Below are 12120 nucleotides of genomic sequence, written 5' to 3' on the forward strand. Positions count from 1 at the left end.
CTGCTGACACCTGTCCACTGACTATCCTACTCTTGGGGTGGCCCTCCTCAGGTCAGGCCCCTTGACACGATCCCCTGTACTCACAATACTGTTTTTCTAGGGTCTCCAGTGTCTCGCCCTCAGTCAGCTTTCCAGGACCTCTGGGTTCAGCTCCATTCCTCTGGCCCTCAGTATGACCTCCTGAAGCCACATACCACTGTTACAGAGGAGGAGGCAACCGCTACCCTCCGTCTGCTCTCCAGCCAAAGACCCCGCAGCACATGTGCTCCTGGCTTTTATATAGTATCCCAGAATGCACCGAGACAGCCTGTCTCTCCCAATCACCAGTACTGTATGAAAGCCTATGCATCCATTGGTCAGGTTTCCTCCCACTGTCCAACATGCCCCCCTATTGGACCAGTGTGAAACACTCTCTAGACAGAATGAATCCCATACTCAGCACAATGAGCAGACCTCACTAACAGATCCTGCTCTCTGGTAGGCAGAGAGCAATATAGATTTGCGTGTTCTGATAGACAGACAGAGTCAAAAACTATACTCTCTCACTAGCACCTACCTAGGAGGGTGCTACAAAAATAATTACAGTGTCATCATCCACATACAAAAATAGAAGGAACAATGTAATTTAAACAGTGTGTGTTTGGTATCACTTCAAGAATTGGTAAACTGCAACATAATACATTTTGGTTTTGGTTTTAATAACACATCAAGAAATAAAAGGGCATGTATATCTTTAATATTAATATGATTGTTCTGCCTTTCTGAGTATCCAAATGTTTAAGCTGCATAATCCTGAAAAATGGCTATTTTTCCACGAAACTATGGAAAGCAAAACCTATTATTTATGCCATGAAACTATGGGATTACAATGTAATTTCTCTTTTTATGTATTTACCCAAGAGAATTTATTATTGTGAATGCAAATAAATAAAAGTTGAGGTCCTTTCTAAATGTAGATGAGTACATCTATGAATTTCGCAAATATACCTGTTTTCTCTGTGTTGCTTGCCAATCATGTATACATATCATTGTACACATTTAAATTATGTAAATTCGTATAACAATATACCAGGATGAACACTTTTGGAAAACATAGTTTTGGAGCACCACCTTGTGGGTATTTTAAATATTATTTTATGAGTGAGGAATTGAAAGAACTGCCTGTCAGTTGGCAAACAAATTTGTTACCATATTAGAAAATTATAGCAGTAGTAAACTCAGTTGCCTAGGATATAAAGGTGCTTTGCTCTCCCAACCGCTTGACCACCACTTCTTCACTAACCCTTTTCCAAGAATAACCACACAAGACTCAGGATGTAGTACAATGGCCATAGCAGCCTTTTATTAACCAATTATAAATAACTTATAAACATATCAACGTATAAACATATGCAACATATGAACATCCAGTACATTCTGCCAAAAATAGGGGTAACAAGGTCCTTGTGGGCATCAACTACTCGTACCTGCGTGACCACTGAAAATTTTTAGGTCTCCAGTCACAACAAACACCGACTCAGAGACAAACAACTACATGCAGGTACCACAAACTATAATAATAAAAAGGAAGGGGAGTGGGACTTTAAATGAGATTACAAGAAGTATTGAATCTCCATCCCTGTATTAGGAAGACAAAGAGGAAGGTTTGGGACTTTGAGTGAGGCGTGTGACCAAACATCGCCATATGACAAAAGAGTAAGAAAAGCACGAGCATAATTAAACAATACACATAAGATAAAATCAAAATGTAGACTGATTTAATTGTATGCAAGAGATGGTAAAAAATATAGCATGATTCAGACAGTGAATTGCATAAATGTGGTCCAAAATGACCACAGCATGTTGAAAGATATGCAATAATGAATACCAATGTGAAGGCAAGAATAATTGTAAATCATAATACAAATACATAATTCGTAGAGATTGCATTAATGTATGCTCTATGCGTTTCATGTTTCTACACTTCTTCAGGAGCTGGTACAATCGATTATCTACAGAAAATATATATATAAAAGTAACAATGCATATACAAGTATGAACGCCCATTATGAGCAATGTCTACCATAATTAATTAATTGCTTACAAATCAGTCCAAGCTGTTGCCGCCTCATTGGACCCATGGATTTTGACAGGGCCCCCATACATGTGTACCCAGATGTATCCAGATGTACCCAGGCAATGAGGGGGATGCTACGCCCGCTACTCGAAGTTATCCGCTCAGCAGAGGCAACCTATCATTGGGGTCACCCTTTCCACCTTATTGTGAAAAAACAAGGTTCTGACTTGTACTTACGCACTCCAGACCAGCTACCAGCCCTTTTTGCCTTCCTACACAAACCAGCTGTGACAGTTCCTCACTGGCTTGACTTTCTTCTTTGTCCAGAGGCCTTTTTAGTTCCCTCTGTGTGACCGCAATGACCCTGAAGAGGAACCCGTTCCAGACCATCCAGCTGGGAACCTCGCAGATCTACACCAACCGCTCCTGAGGACTGAGTTCCAGGGCCACAGGGGCTGAGATGAGTATCTCCCACTGTGCCTTAATCATACTAAAATATGAGTCTGCGTTCATTCACTATGTTGTTGCTCATTCAAGTTATCTTATTTGGTTTTGTCTTGCCTATTAATTATGTCTATTAATGTTTGTTTCTTGAATTCTCTCGTCTCCCTCCCGCCACCCACGAGCTCCTTTCCCCTTTTCCCCTCCTCCTCTCTCTCCCTTCCCTATTTGTTCCACTTCCCTTATCCCCCCCCCCCCCCCAGACCTCTACACTTGGAGCCCTGGGGTGTCGGGATTGGCAGTCGTTGTCCCTGCTACAACCCACTTGCTCATGTTTACTCTTTGAAGGGTTATGTGCGGCTATGTGCCTTGGATTACTTATTCTCTGTTAAGGGGCAGTCCCTCTACCCACGCCCTACTTCCCCCCTCCTCCACTCTGGGGGCCAAACAAAGGATTTGTCATAGTTTAAGGCACCCACAGCCCTATGGAGCCTGTAGCGCCCCCAATTCCTGACAACATACCACCTTCTGTGGCATCCACCCTTCTTGGGGGGGCTGATGGGGTGGGGGCGGGTGGTGATGGGGACCGCCCGCTATTCATTATTGCATTCTTGCAGGTTGCCTGGATGAAGATCCTCCCCACCCTTATAATGTAGGCTGCCTATAAATCAAAAACTCACCCCTGCTGGGAATTTATTGTATAAGACTGCATTTTACCGAGGTGTTTGGTATTAGCAAACTCCAAACCCAAGAAGGCCCCAGGGCTGGATGGTCTCACCCCAATATATTACAAGACCTTTTATGAAATCCTCTCACCCCACTAAGTTACAGCCCTTAATTCAATCAAGGGTGGTCACCCCATGCCAGTTAATTCTCTTAGAGCATACTGTATATCTCCCTGATTCCCAAAGAGGGTAAGGACCCATCTCTGTGTGGCAACTACTGTCCCATTGCTCTCCTGAACTCGGATCTTAACCTCCCTGGTGGTATGATTATTTCAGATTTTAGGTGCTGAAAGCGGTACCATTATTTTGCATGTAATTCTTAAGGACGAGCAGCCCAAACCAACTATTTACATATGATTTTTTTTTTTTACTGTGCGTTTTTATTTATAACATCTCGGGTATGATAAAGTTTGAAACACAAAATCATAAATTATAATATAATAAATAACTATAAATAATATAATAATAATACTTTTTATTCAATAAATTGTAGTAAATAACATAATCAAAAACACTGACATTTTTTTTTTGGCCAAACAAGGATGCAATATTAGTAGTCATATTGCTTCAGTAAACGTCTTAGAGTATGGAAAATTTTAAAACATGGTACAGCACAAAGTCCGACGTCACAATCAGGACAATAGTACCGCGTTTCTTTTCAGATTTTCCTTCCAGTGTTGTCACGTTAAGAGCAGCAAATCACACACATCCTTGTGGGTGCACACTTCTTTTCCGTTGGTGGAATGTGATCCATAAAGTGATGACCTGTCAGGCGGTCGGGGTTCACAAAGCCAGCAGCACGACGTCCGGATCTATTTACAGCTGTTGGCGTTTGGTGCTTGAGAAATATAAGTTTGGTAACTTTACAAACAAAGTCAGCATGAACCACAGGCCTGTCACTCTTTTTTTTTTAGCAGAATGAATGCGTTCCACAAACACTGTTCAAGAGGATGCCTGAAGATTTTTTTGTAATATTTTTTTTGTTGTTTTCTCATTGCCGGATAAAATGTCATGGCCTGGTCAACTCTGTCCACACCTCCCATGGTGTTATTGTAATCCATCACGAGTTGTGGTTTCATTACGTCTTTTCCTCCTTTTGTGTGTACCATGACAGTAGAGGTGTTGTGAATTGTACTCATTAGGCACACATCTTTTTTGTCGTGCCATCTCAGTGCCATCATTTTGCCTTTCTGCTAGGCAACTATTTCTCCTGCTGTGTCACGCCGGTTAGCCCTAATGGTCCCATATGTATCCGTCTTGTTGTGTAAAAGGAACTCATAGAGTTCTGGAGAAGTGTAAAAATTGTCTGTGGTTACACAGTACTCCTGATTCAGCAATGGCTCAATCAAAGTAAGAACCAAAGCGGTTGCCATTCCATAACTACTGAATCGTTCGTTGAATTTGGTTCCTTTCCCGGTGTATAGGACCGAATTCCATATGTAACCAGTGCTTGATTCACATAGCATGAATTCTTTTATGCCAAATCGTGCTCTCTTTGACGCTATATACTGTATACAGCTGAGTCTTCCTCTGTAGGCCATTAGACTTTCGTCAATACAAATGTCTCTATCTGGTACATAGGTCTGCTGGAAATTTTTTCAGAATAATTTGATAAACCTCCCAAATCTTTTTGAGTTTTGGAGCTGGATGAGAAGTCTCATCAAATTCTTCATTATTTGCAAAGTGCAAATATTTCATAATGAGAGAAAATTTGTATTCCGACATGACCTTGCCAAAAAAAGGAGTGGCTAGTAATTTGTTGGTTGTCCAATACCACTTCTGCAGGGGTTTCCCCACCACTTCCTGCAGAATAATTAGGCCCAGAAACTTCCAGATGTCCTTTTTGGTCACTGGTTCCCACATTCTGCTCCTTGAAAACCTCTGATGCGCAGCAGCTTGTTGCTCCTGGTACCGTTTTGTTTCCGTAACAATCTTTTCAATAACCTTATCAGTCAAAAAGAGTTGGAGGTATGCCAAGGGGTTGTCATCCTCAACATACACTTTGATACCAGGTGCTCCAGTAAACGGGAATCTTGGGGGCGCTACGTGCTCCGTACCGCAGTCAATCGAGCACCAAGTCTGCACATCGCTGGGCAAAGTCGCAGGATCATCGCTGAAATTGCTTTCTATGTCCAATGACGAACCTCCCCACGAATAGCTATCACTCAATTCTGCAAGTGATTCTGTATCGCTGGTGCTGTTTTCCAGCAGGTCATATACGGCTTTTGAGGTGGCGGCAGTGGCGTCACTAGGGTTGGTGTCACCCGGTGCGGTAACTCATGGTGTCACCCCAACCTCTTTTAATAAATCAAAAAACAATAAGGTGAAACACCTTTCTCCTGCGCTTGGAATCCGAGCCTCCCGACTACACTCCTCCCGGGACTCACACCTGGCTTCTCAAATGGCTAAGGTCTTGCTGCCCATAACGGACTGGGGTAGTCCACCGGTACTAAAAGCAAAAAAACAAAGAAAGGGCGCACCGACCTAGCGCATTATCCTCAATAAAAGGCTTTATTAGTGTAACATTAAAAAATGGCTACTCACAGACATAGATGTAAATATAGCATATCGAGCTCATTTGCCCAAATGTCCGGATAAGTCCAAATAATCGTCCATAACCGATGAGAAGACGGCTGACGCGTTTCGAGGCTTAGCCTCTTCCTCAGAGCCACTGGTTCATGACTCGCTCCTTGGTTGAAATAGCAATGCAATGAACCAACCCCTCCCCCAGATTTGAGAGACCCCTCCCTCTGGGGAGTGGCTAAAAACATCACATCATTCCCTCTTGTGACACCCTTACTAATGATCCTCCAATGGGGTTAACAGGGGATCCCCATGGAGGATACTTCACAGTCTAATCTATAGAGTAGCACAGATCGGTCAACATGGGTAAAATACAATACAGCTACAACCGTTAATGTCCATTCAGAAAATGAAATAGGACTGCAATCATAAAAGTGCTATATAAATCAATACACATAGATAAAAATACAAATAAAAAACATCTAGATAAAAACCGATAGAAGCAGATAAAGGAATCATTATATACACACATATGGGCATTGTAGGTGCTTCATCATATTAAACATGGAGGGCTGCTGGTACACAGGCAGATCCATAATCGCCCCCTAGATTACCTTTATAGATCCTTTGCAGGGCCGGACTGGGAATAAAAACCAGCCCTGGAAATAATTTCATACCAGCCCCATAGCATTTTTATACCGGCCCAAAAGCATAGCGTCATTTTGTTGATCATAAAAGGGAAAACCATGCATTTTAAAGCACATGTGAAGTGTGTATTATATGTAGATAAGACAGATATGAAATCACATAGGGTTTTATATACATTATACACATATATATATATATATATATATATATATATATACATACACATACATACATACGAGCAAATTACAGTTAAAAGTGGAGCAATTATCAAGAACAGTCCACTTATTGCGATGGTGATATATTACCAAAATAAAAAATAATAAAAGTTTGCCTTAACATGCAGGTCCGCAGAGTTCCCCCTTGCACTGTAATGGGGAATGCTGCAAACTCTGATATAAAGGGGAACCCCAGGAACTCTCGAAATGTGACCATAGACCACCTTCTGCAGAAAGAAGGGGGGGGTTACTGATATAAGGGGGGCCTTTATATCAGTGCCCCCTTACATTACTGTATTCATTTCCCCCTTACGTCACTGACCCCTACTCAGACTGGTCTGGCGGAAGTGTCACTGACCTCCTCTCAGGGGGACCGTGCAGGGCTCAGTCAGTTAGCTCCCTTGTTGGCTCTGGGTTTATCCTATAGTCTTCTCTCCACAGTCCACAGACATTTGACTTCTCCCGTGACCACCATCCCGGTGGCACTCCCACTCCCGACTCCTCTCCAGACTCCCCCTCAGAGACTGCAGACATGATAAAAGACAAGAGATGGTCAGAGGCTGTGCGGACATGGTACAGGAGAGGTCATAGGCTGTGTCGACATGGTACAGGAGATGTCAGAGGTTGCAGACATGGTACAGGAGATGTCAGAGGTTGCAGACATGGTACAGGAGATGTCAGAGGTTGCAGACATGGTACAAGAGATGTCAGAGGTTGCAGACATGGTACAGGAGATGTCAGAGGTTGCAGACATGGTACAGGAGATGTCAGAGGTTGCAGACATTTGTACAGGAGATGTTAGAGGTTGCAGACATTTGTACAGGAGATGTCAGAGGTTGCAGACATGGTACAGGACATGTCAGAGGTTGCAGACATGGTACAGGACATGTCAGAGGTTGCAGACATGGTACAGGACATGTCAGAGGTTGCAGACATGGTACAGGACATGTCAGAGGCTGTGCGGACATGGTACAGGACATGTCAGAGGCTGTGCGGACATGGTACAGGAGATGTCTGAGGCTGTGTGGACATGGTACAGGAGAGGTCAGAGGTTGCAGACATGGTACAGGAGATGTCAGAGGTTGCAGACATGGTACAAGAGATGTCAGAGGTTGCAGACATGGTACAGGAGATGTCAGAGGTTGCAGACATGGTACAGGAGATGTCAGAGGTTGCAGACATTTGTACAGGAGATGTCAGAGGTTGCAGACATGGTACAGGAGATGTCAGAGGTTGCAGACATGGTACAGGACATGTCAGAGGCTGTGCGGACATGGTACAGGACATGTCAGAGGCTGTGCGGACATGGTACAGGACATGTCAGAGGCTGTGCGGACATGGTACAGGAGATGTCTGAGGCTGTGTGGACATGGTACAGGAGAGGTCAGAGGATGTGCGGACATGATACAGGACATGTCAGAGGCTGTGCGGACATGGTACAGGACATGTCAGAGGCTGTGCAGACATGGTACAGGAGATGTCAGAGGCTGTGTGGACATGGTACAGGACATGTCAGAGGCTGTGCGGACATGGTACAGGAGAGGTCAGAGGCTGTGCGGACATGGTACAGGAGAGGTCAGAGGCTGTGCGGACATGGTACAGGAGAGGTCAGAGGATGTGCGGACATGGTACAGGAGAGGTCAGAGGCTGTGCGGACATGGTACAGGAGAGGTCAGAGGATGTGCGGACATGGTACAGGAGAGGTCAGAGGATGTGCGGACATGGTACAGGAGAGGTCAGAGGCTGTGTGGACATGGTACAGGAGAGGTCAGAGGCTGTGCGGACATGGTACAGGAGATGTCAGAGGCTGTGTGGAAATGATACAGGAGAGGTCAGAGGATGTGTGGACATGGTACAGGACATGTCAGGGGCTGTGCGGACATGGTACAGGACATGTCAGGGGCTGTGCGGACATGGTACAGGACATGTCAGGGGCTGTGGTGGTGGTGAGGGGGGTGGGATCGGTGGCGGTGGTGAGATCGGAGGCAGTGGGTGGCGGCGGTGGTGGTAAGGGGGGTGGGATCGGTGGTGGTGGTGAGGGGGGTGGGATCGGTGGCGGTGGTGGGGAGGGTGGGATCGGTGGTGGTGAGGGGGGTGGGATCGGTGGTGAGATCAGAGGCAGTGGGTGGCGGCGGTGGTGGTGAGGGGGGTGGGAATTGGTGGCAGTGGGTGGTGGTGGTGAGGGGGTGGGAATCGGTGGCGGCGGTGGTGGTGAGGGGGGTGGGAATCGGTGGCGGCGGTGGAGGTGAGGGGGGTGGGAATCGGTGGCGGTGATGAGATCGGAGGCAGTGGGTGGCGGCGGTGGTGGTGAGGGGGGTGGGAATCGGTGGCGGTGGTGAGATCGGAGGCAGTGGGTGGCGGGAGTGGTGGTGAGGGGGGTGGGAATTGGTGGCAGTGATGAGGGGGGGTGGGAATCGGTGGCGGTGGTGAGATCGGAGGCAGTGGGTGGCGGCGGTGGTGGTGAGGGGGGTGGGAATTGGTGGCGGTGATGAGGGGGGTGGGAATCGGTGGCGGCGGTGAAGGTGAGGAGGGTGGGAATCGGTGGCGGTGGTGGTGGTGAGGGGGGTGGGAATCGGTGGCGGTGGTGAGATCGGAGGCAGTGGGTGGCGGCGGTGGTGGTGAGGGGGGTGGGAATCGGTGGCGGTGGTGAGATCGGAGGCAGTGGGTGGCGGCGGTGGTGGTGAGGGGGGTGGGAATTGGTGGCGGTGATGAGGGGGGTGGGAATCGGTGGCGGCGGTGGAGGTGAGGAGGGTGGGAATCGGTGGCTGTGGTGGTGGTGAGGGGGGTGGGAATCGGTGGCAGTGGTGAGGGGAGATTAGTGGCAGTGGTGATGGGGGGTGCCATCCTCCAGTCCCCCACCGCCACTGCTTCCCCCCCATCCTATCAGGGATAAGATCTGTGGGGGTGGTGAGATCAGCAGGGGGCAGTGGTGGTGGTCTGGTGGAGGTCGGAGGATGGGATTAATAATTGCACTGCTGATTTTTAATACTAACTTGGTCAGTCGGACTTGATTCCCCGGGTGTCGTGCGATCATGCTGCTGGGCTGGCCGGCGTCGGAGTAGTGGGACTCTCGGCGCCGTCACCGTGACCGTCCGTCTTGCTGACAGTCACATGATCCACCGCTGGCCGGCGCCGCGCACTCGCGCAGCGCTCGCGCAGCCGCTCCCGCCAGATCTGACATCATGCCGCTCATAGCGGCTGACGTAGGAAAGACTTCACCAGGGCTGCAGCGGCTATCACGGTGCGGCCGCGGCGCGGTCCCAATAGCGGCCACAATGTTAAAGCGGCCACAATGTTAAAGCGGCCACAATGTTAAAGCGGCCACAATGTTAAAGCGGCCATCACAGCGCGGCCGCGGCGCAGTCCCAATAGCGGAAACTTCTTTTGGAAGTAGTCATAGGAATAAACTCATATGTCCCTCCAGGAGAAGACATGCCCTCCAGGCTGGGTGAACTGATAAAATTGTTCGCCAGCGGTCAAAGGTTTGTGATAAACCTCTGACTGCATAGCTAATTGCAAACTCGATGGAACCATAGTCAAAAATATTGTTCTAAAATTCTGGTACAACACCAGTAAAAGTTCTAAAGATAAAAATAATAAATAATAAATTAATTAGAAAATTGTTATCAAAAAGCAGAGAAATATAGAGACAGAAAGACCGGATAAAGGGTATCCGTGGCAAGGACAGACCAACGGAGCCTATCTCCGGCCTCAGACACGAAAACCAATTAGCTTCTCATTACCAGAACTGACCAGATCGCATATACTCATGGGCCCTATATGACCCCATGGATCTCTAGATCCTCATTTATACCCCCCGGTGCTAGGGACCCTAGAGTGAATATCCAATAGGATTCCCTCTTACATAATCTCTGGAATCTTGCCCCATCATCCTGATCCCTATTTATAACTTCAATGCCAAAGACCCTTAACCCTGTAGGATCTCCATCATGAAACTGACAAAAATGACGGGGTACTGAGTAATTATTGCGGTCTCTCGGTCCTTCCTTAGTCTTTTTACTGAGTATGCTGCACTTATGTTCCCCGAATCTTACTCTCAGGGGTCGTATGGTGCGTCCAATATACAATACACCACAAGGACAAATTAGAGCGTAAACTAGGTATACACTTGTGTGTGCATGTGTGTGTATATCTGCACGCTCCATGTGAGTGTGCGTGTGTGTATACGCATGCACTCACATGTGGGTCCAATAACAACAATAATAATTTTTTAATATAAGATAGTTTTTTACTATTGTCTATGGAGGGCTTTGGTGACCTATTAGGGGGTAGGTCCATTATGTAGGTTTACAGGTAAGATCGCTAAAAATCCTTTTGCTGATTAGTGCTGGATACATCTATGGAGGAATAGAGAGCAATGTGCTGGGCATAAAAACATAAAAAGATGTGTGATGAGTGTTTATCATATTCAATGGAGGGCTGGGCCTAGCTTCCCTGGAGACAGACCGCCTTGATATACACAATCCTGTGTCGGAGGAAGTGACGTCAGCGGAAGTGACGTCATTTGGGTGGAACGCATGACGCGGCAACCCGGAAGTTGACCAGCGGCGTGCGTTCCACGGAGCTAGCGATCGATTTTACAGTAGCGGTTCACTGTATCCGATCGGCTCCCTCCTCCCCACTGGCTCTCCTCCCCTGTCATTATCACAGACTGAACACAATATCGGGCCTCCTCCCTCATCCGGATCCATAGGAATCGCTAGGAGATGGGGATATTACAGGGATGGGATAGACCACCAGCATATATGGATAACGATTTGGCCAGGTTCTTGCCTGTACATCTACAAAGGATCTATAAAGGTAATCTAGGGGGCGATTATGGATCTGCCTGTGTACCAGCAGCCCTCCATGTTTAATATGATGAAGCACCTACAATGCCCATATGTGTGTATATAATGATTCCTTTATCTGCTTCTATCGGTTTTCATCTAGATGTTTTTTATTTGTATTTTTATCTATGTGTATTGATTTATATAGCACTTTTATGATTGCAGTCCTATTTCATTTTCTGAATGGACATTAACGGTTGTAGCTGTATTGTATTTTACCCATGTTGACCGATCTGTGCTACTCTATAGATTAGACTGTGAAGTATCCTCCATGGGGATCCCCTGTTAACCCCATTGGAGGATCATTAGTAAGGGTGTCACAAGAGGGAATGATGTGATGTTTTTAGCCACTCCCCAGAGGGAGGGGTCTCTCAAATCTGGGGGAGGGGTTGGTTCATTGCATTGCTATTTCAACCAAGGAGCGAGTCATGAACCAGTGGCTCTGAGGAAGAGGCTAAGCCTCGAAACGCGTCAGCCGTCATCTCATCGGTTATGGACGATTATTTGGACTTATCCGGACATTTGGGCAAATGAGCTCGATATGCTATATTTACATCTATGTCTGTGAGTAGCCATTTTTTAATGTTACACTAATAAAGCCTTTTATTGAGGATAATGCGCTAGGTCGGTGTGCCCTTTCTTTGTTTTTTTCCCTTTTAATA

Source organism: Pelophylax lessonae (genome assembly GCF_965119305.1).
Source record: "Pelophylax lessonae genome assembly, chromosome: 2".
Classification (NCBI taxonomy): domain Eukaryota; kingdom Metazoa; phylum Chordata; class Amphibia; order Anura; family Ranidae; genus Pelophylax; species Pelophylax lessonae.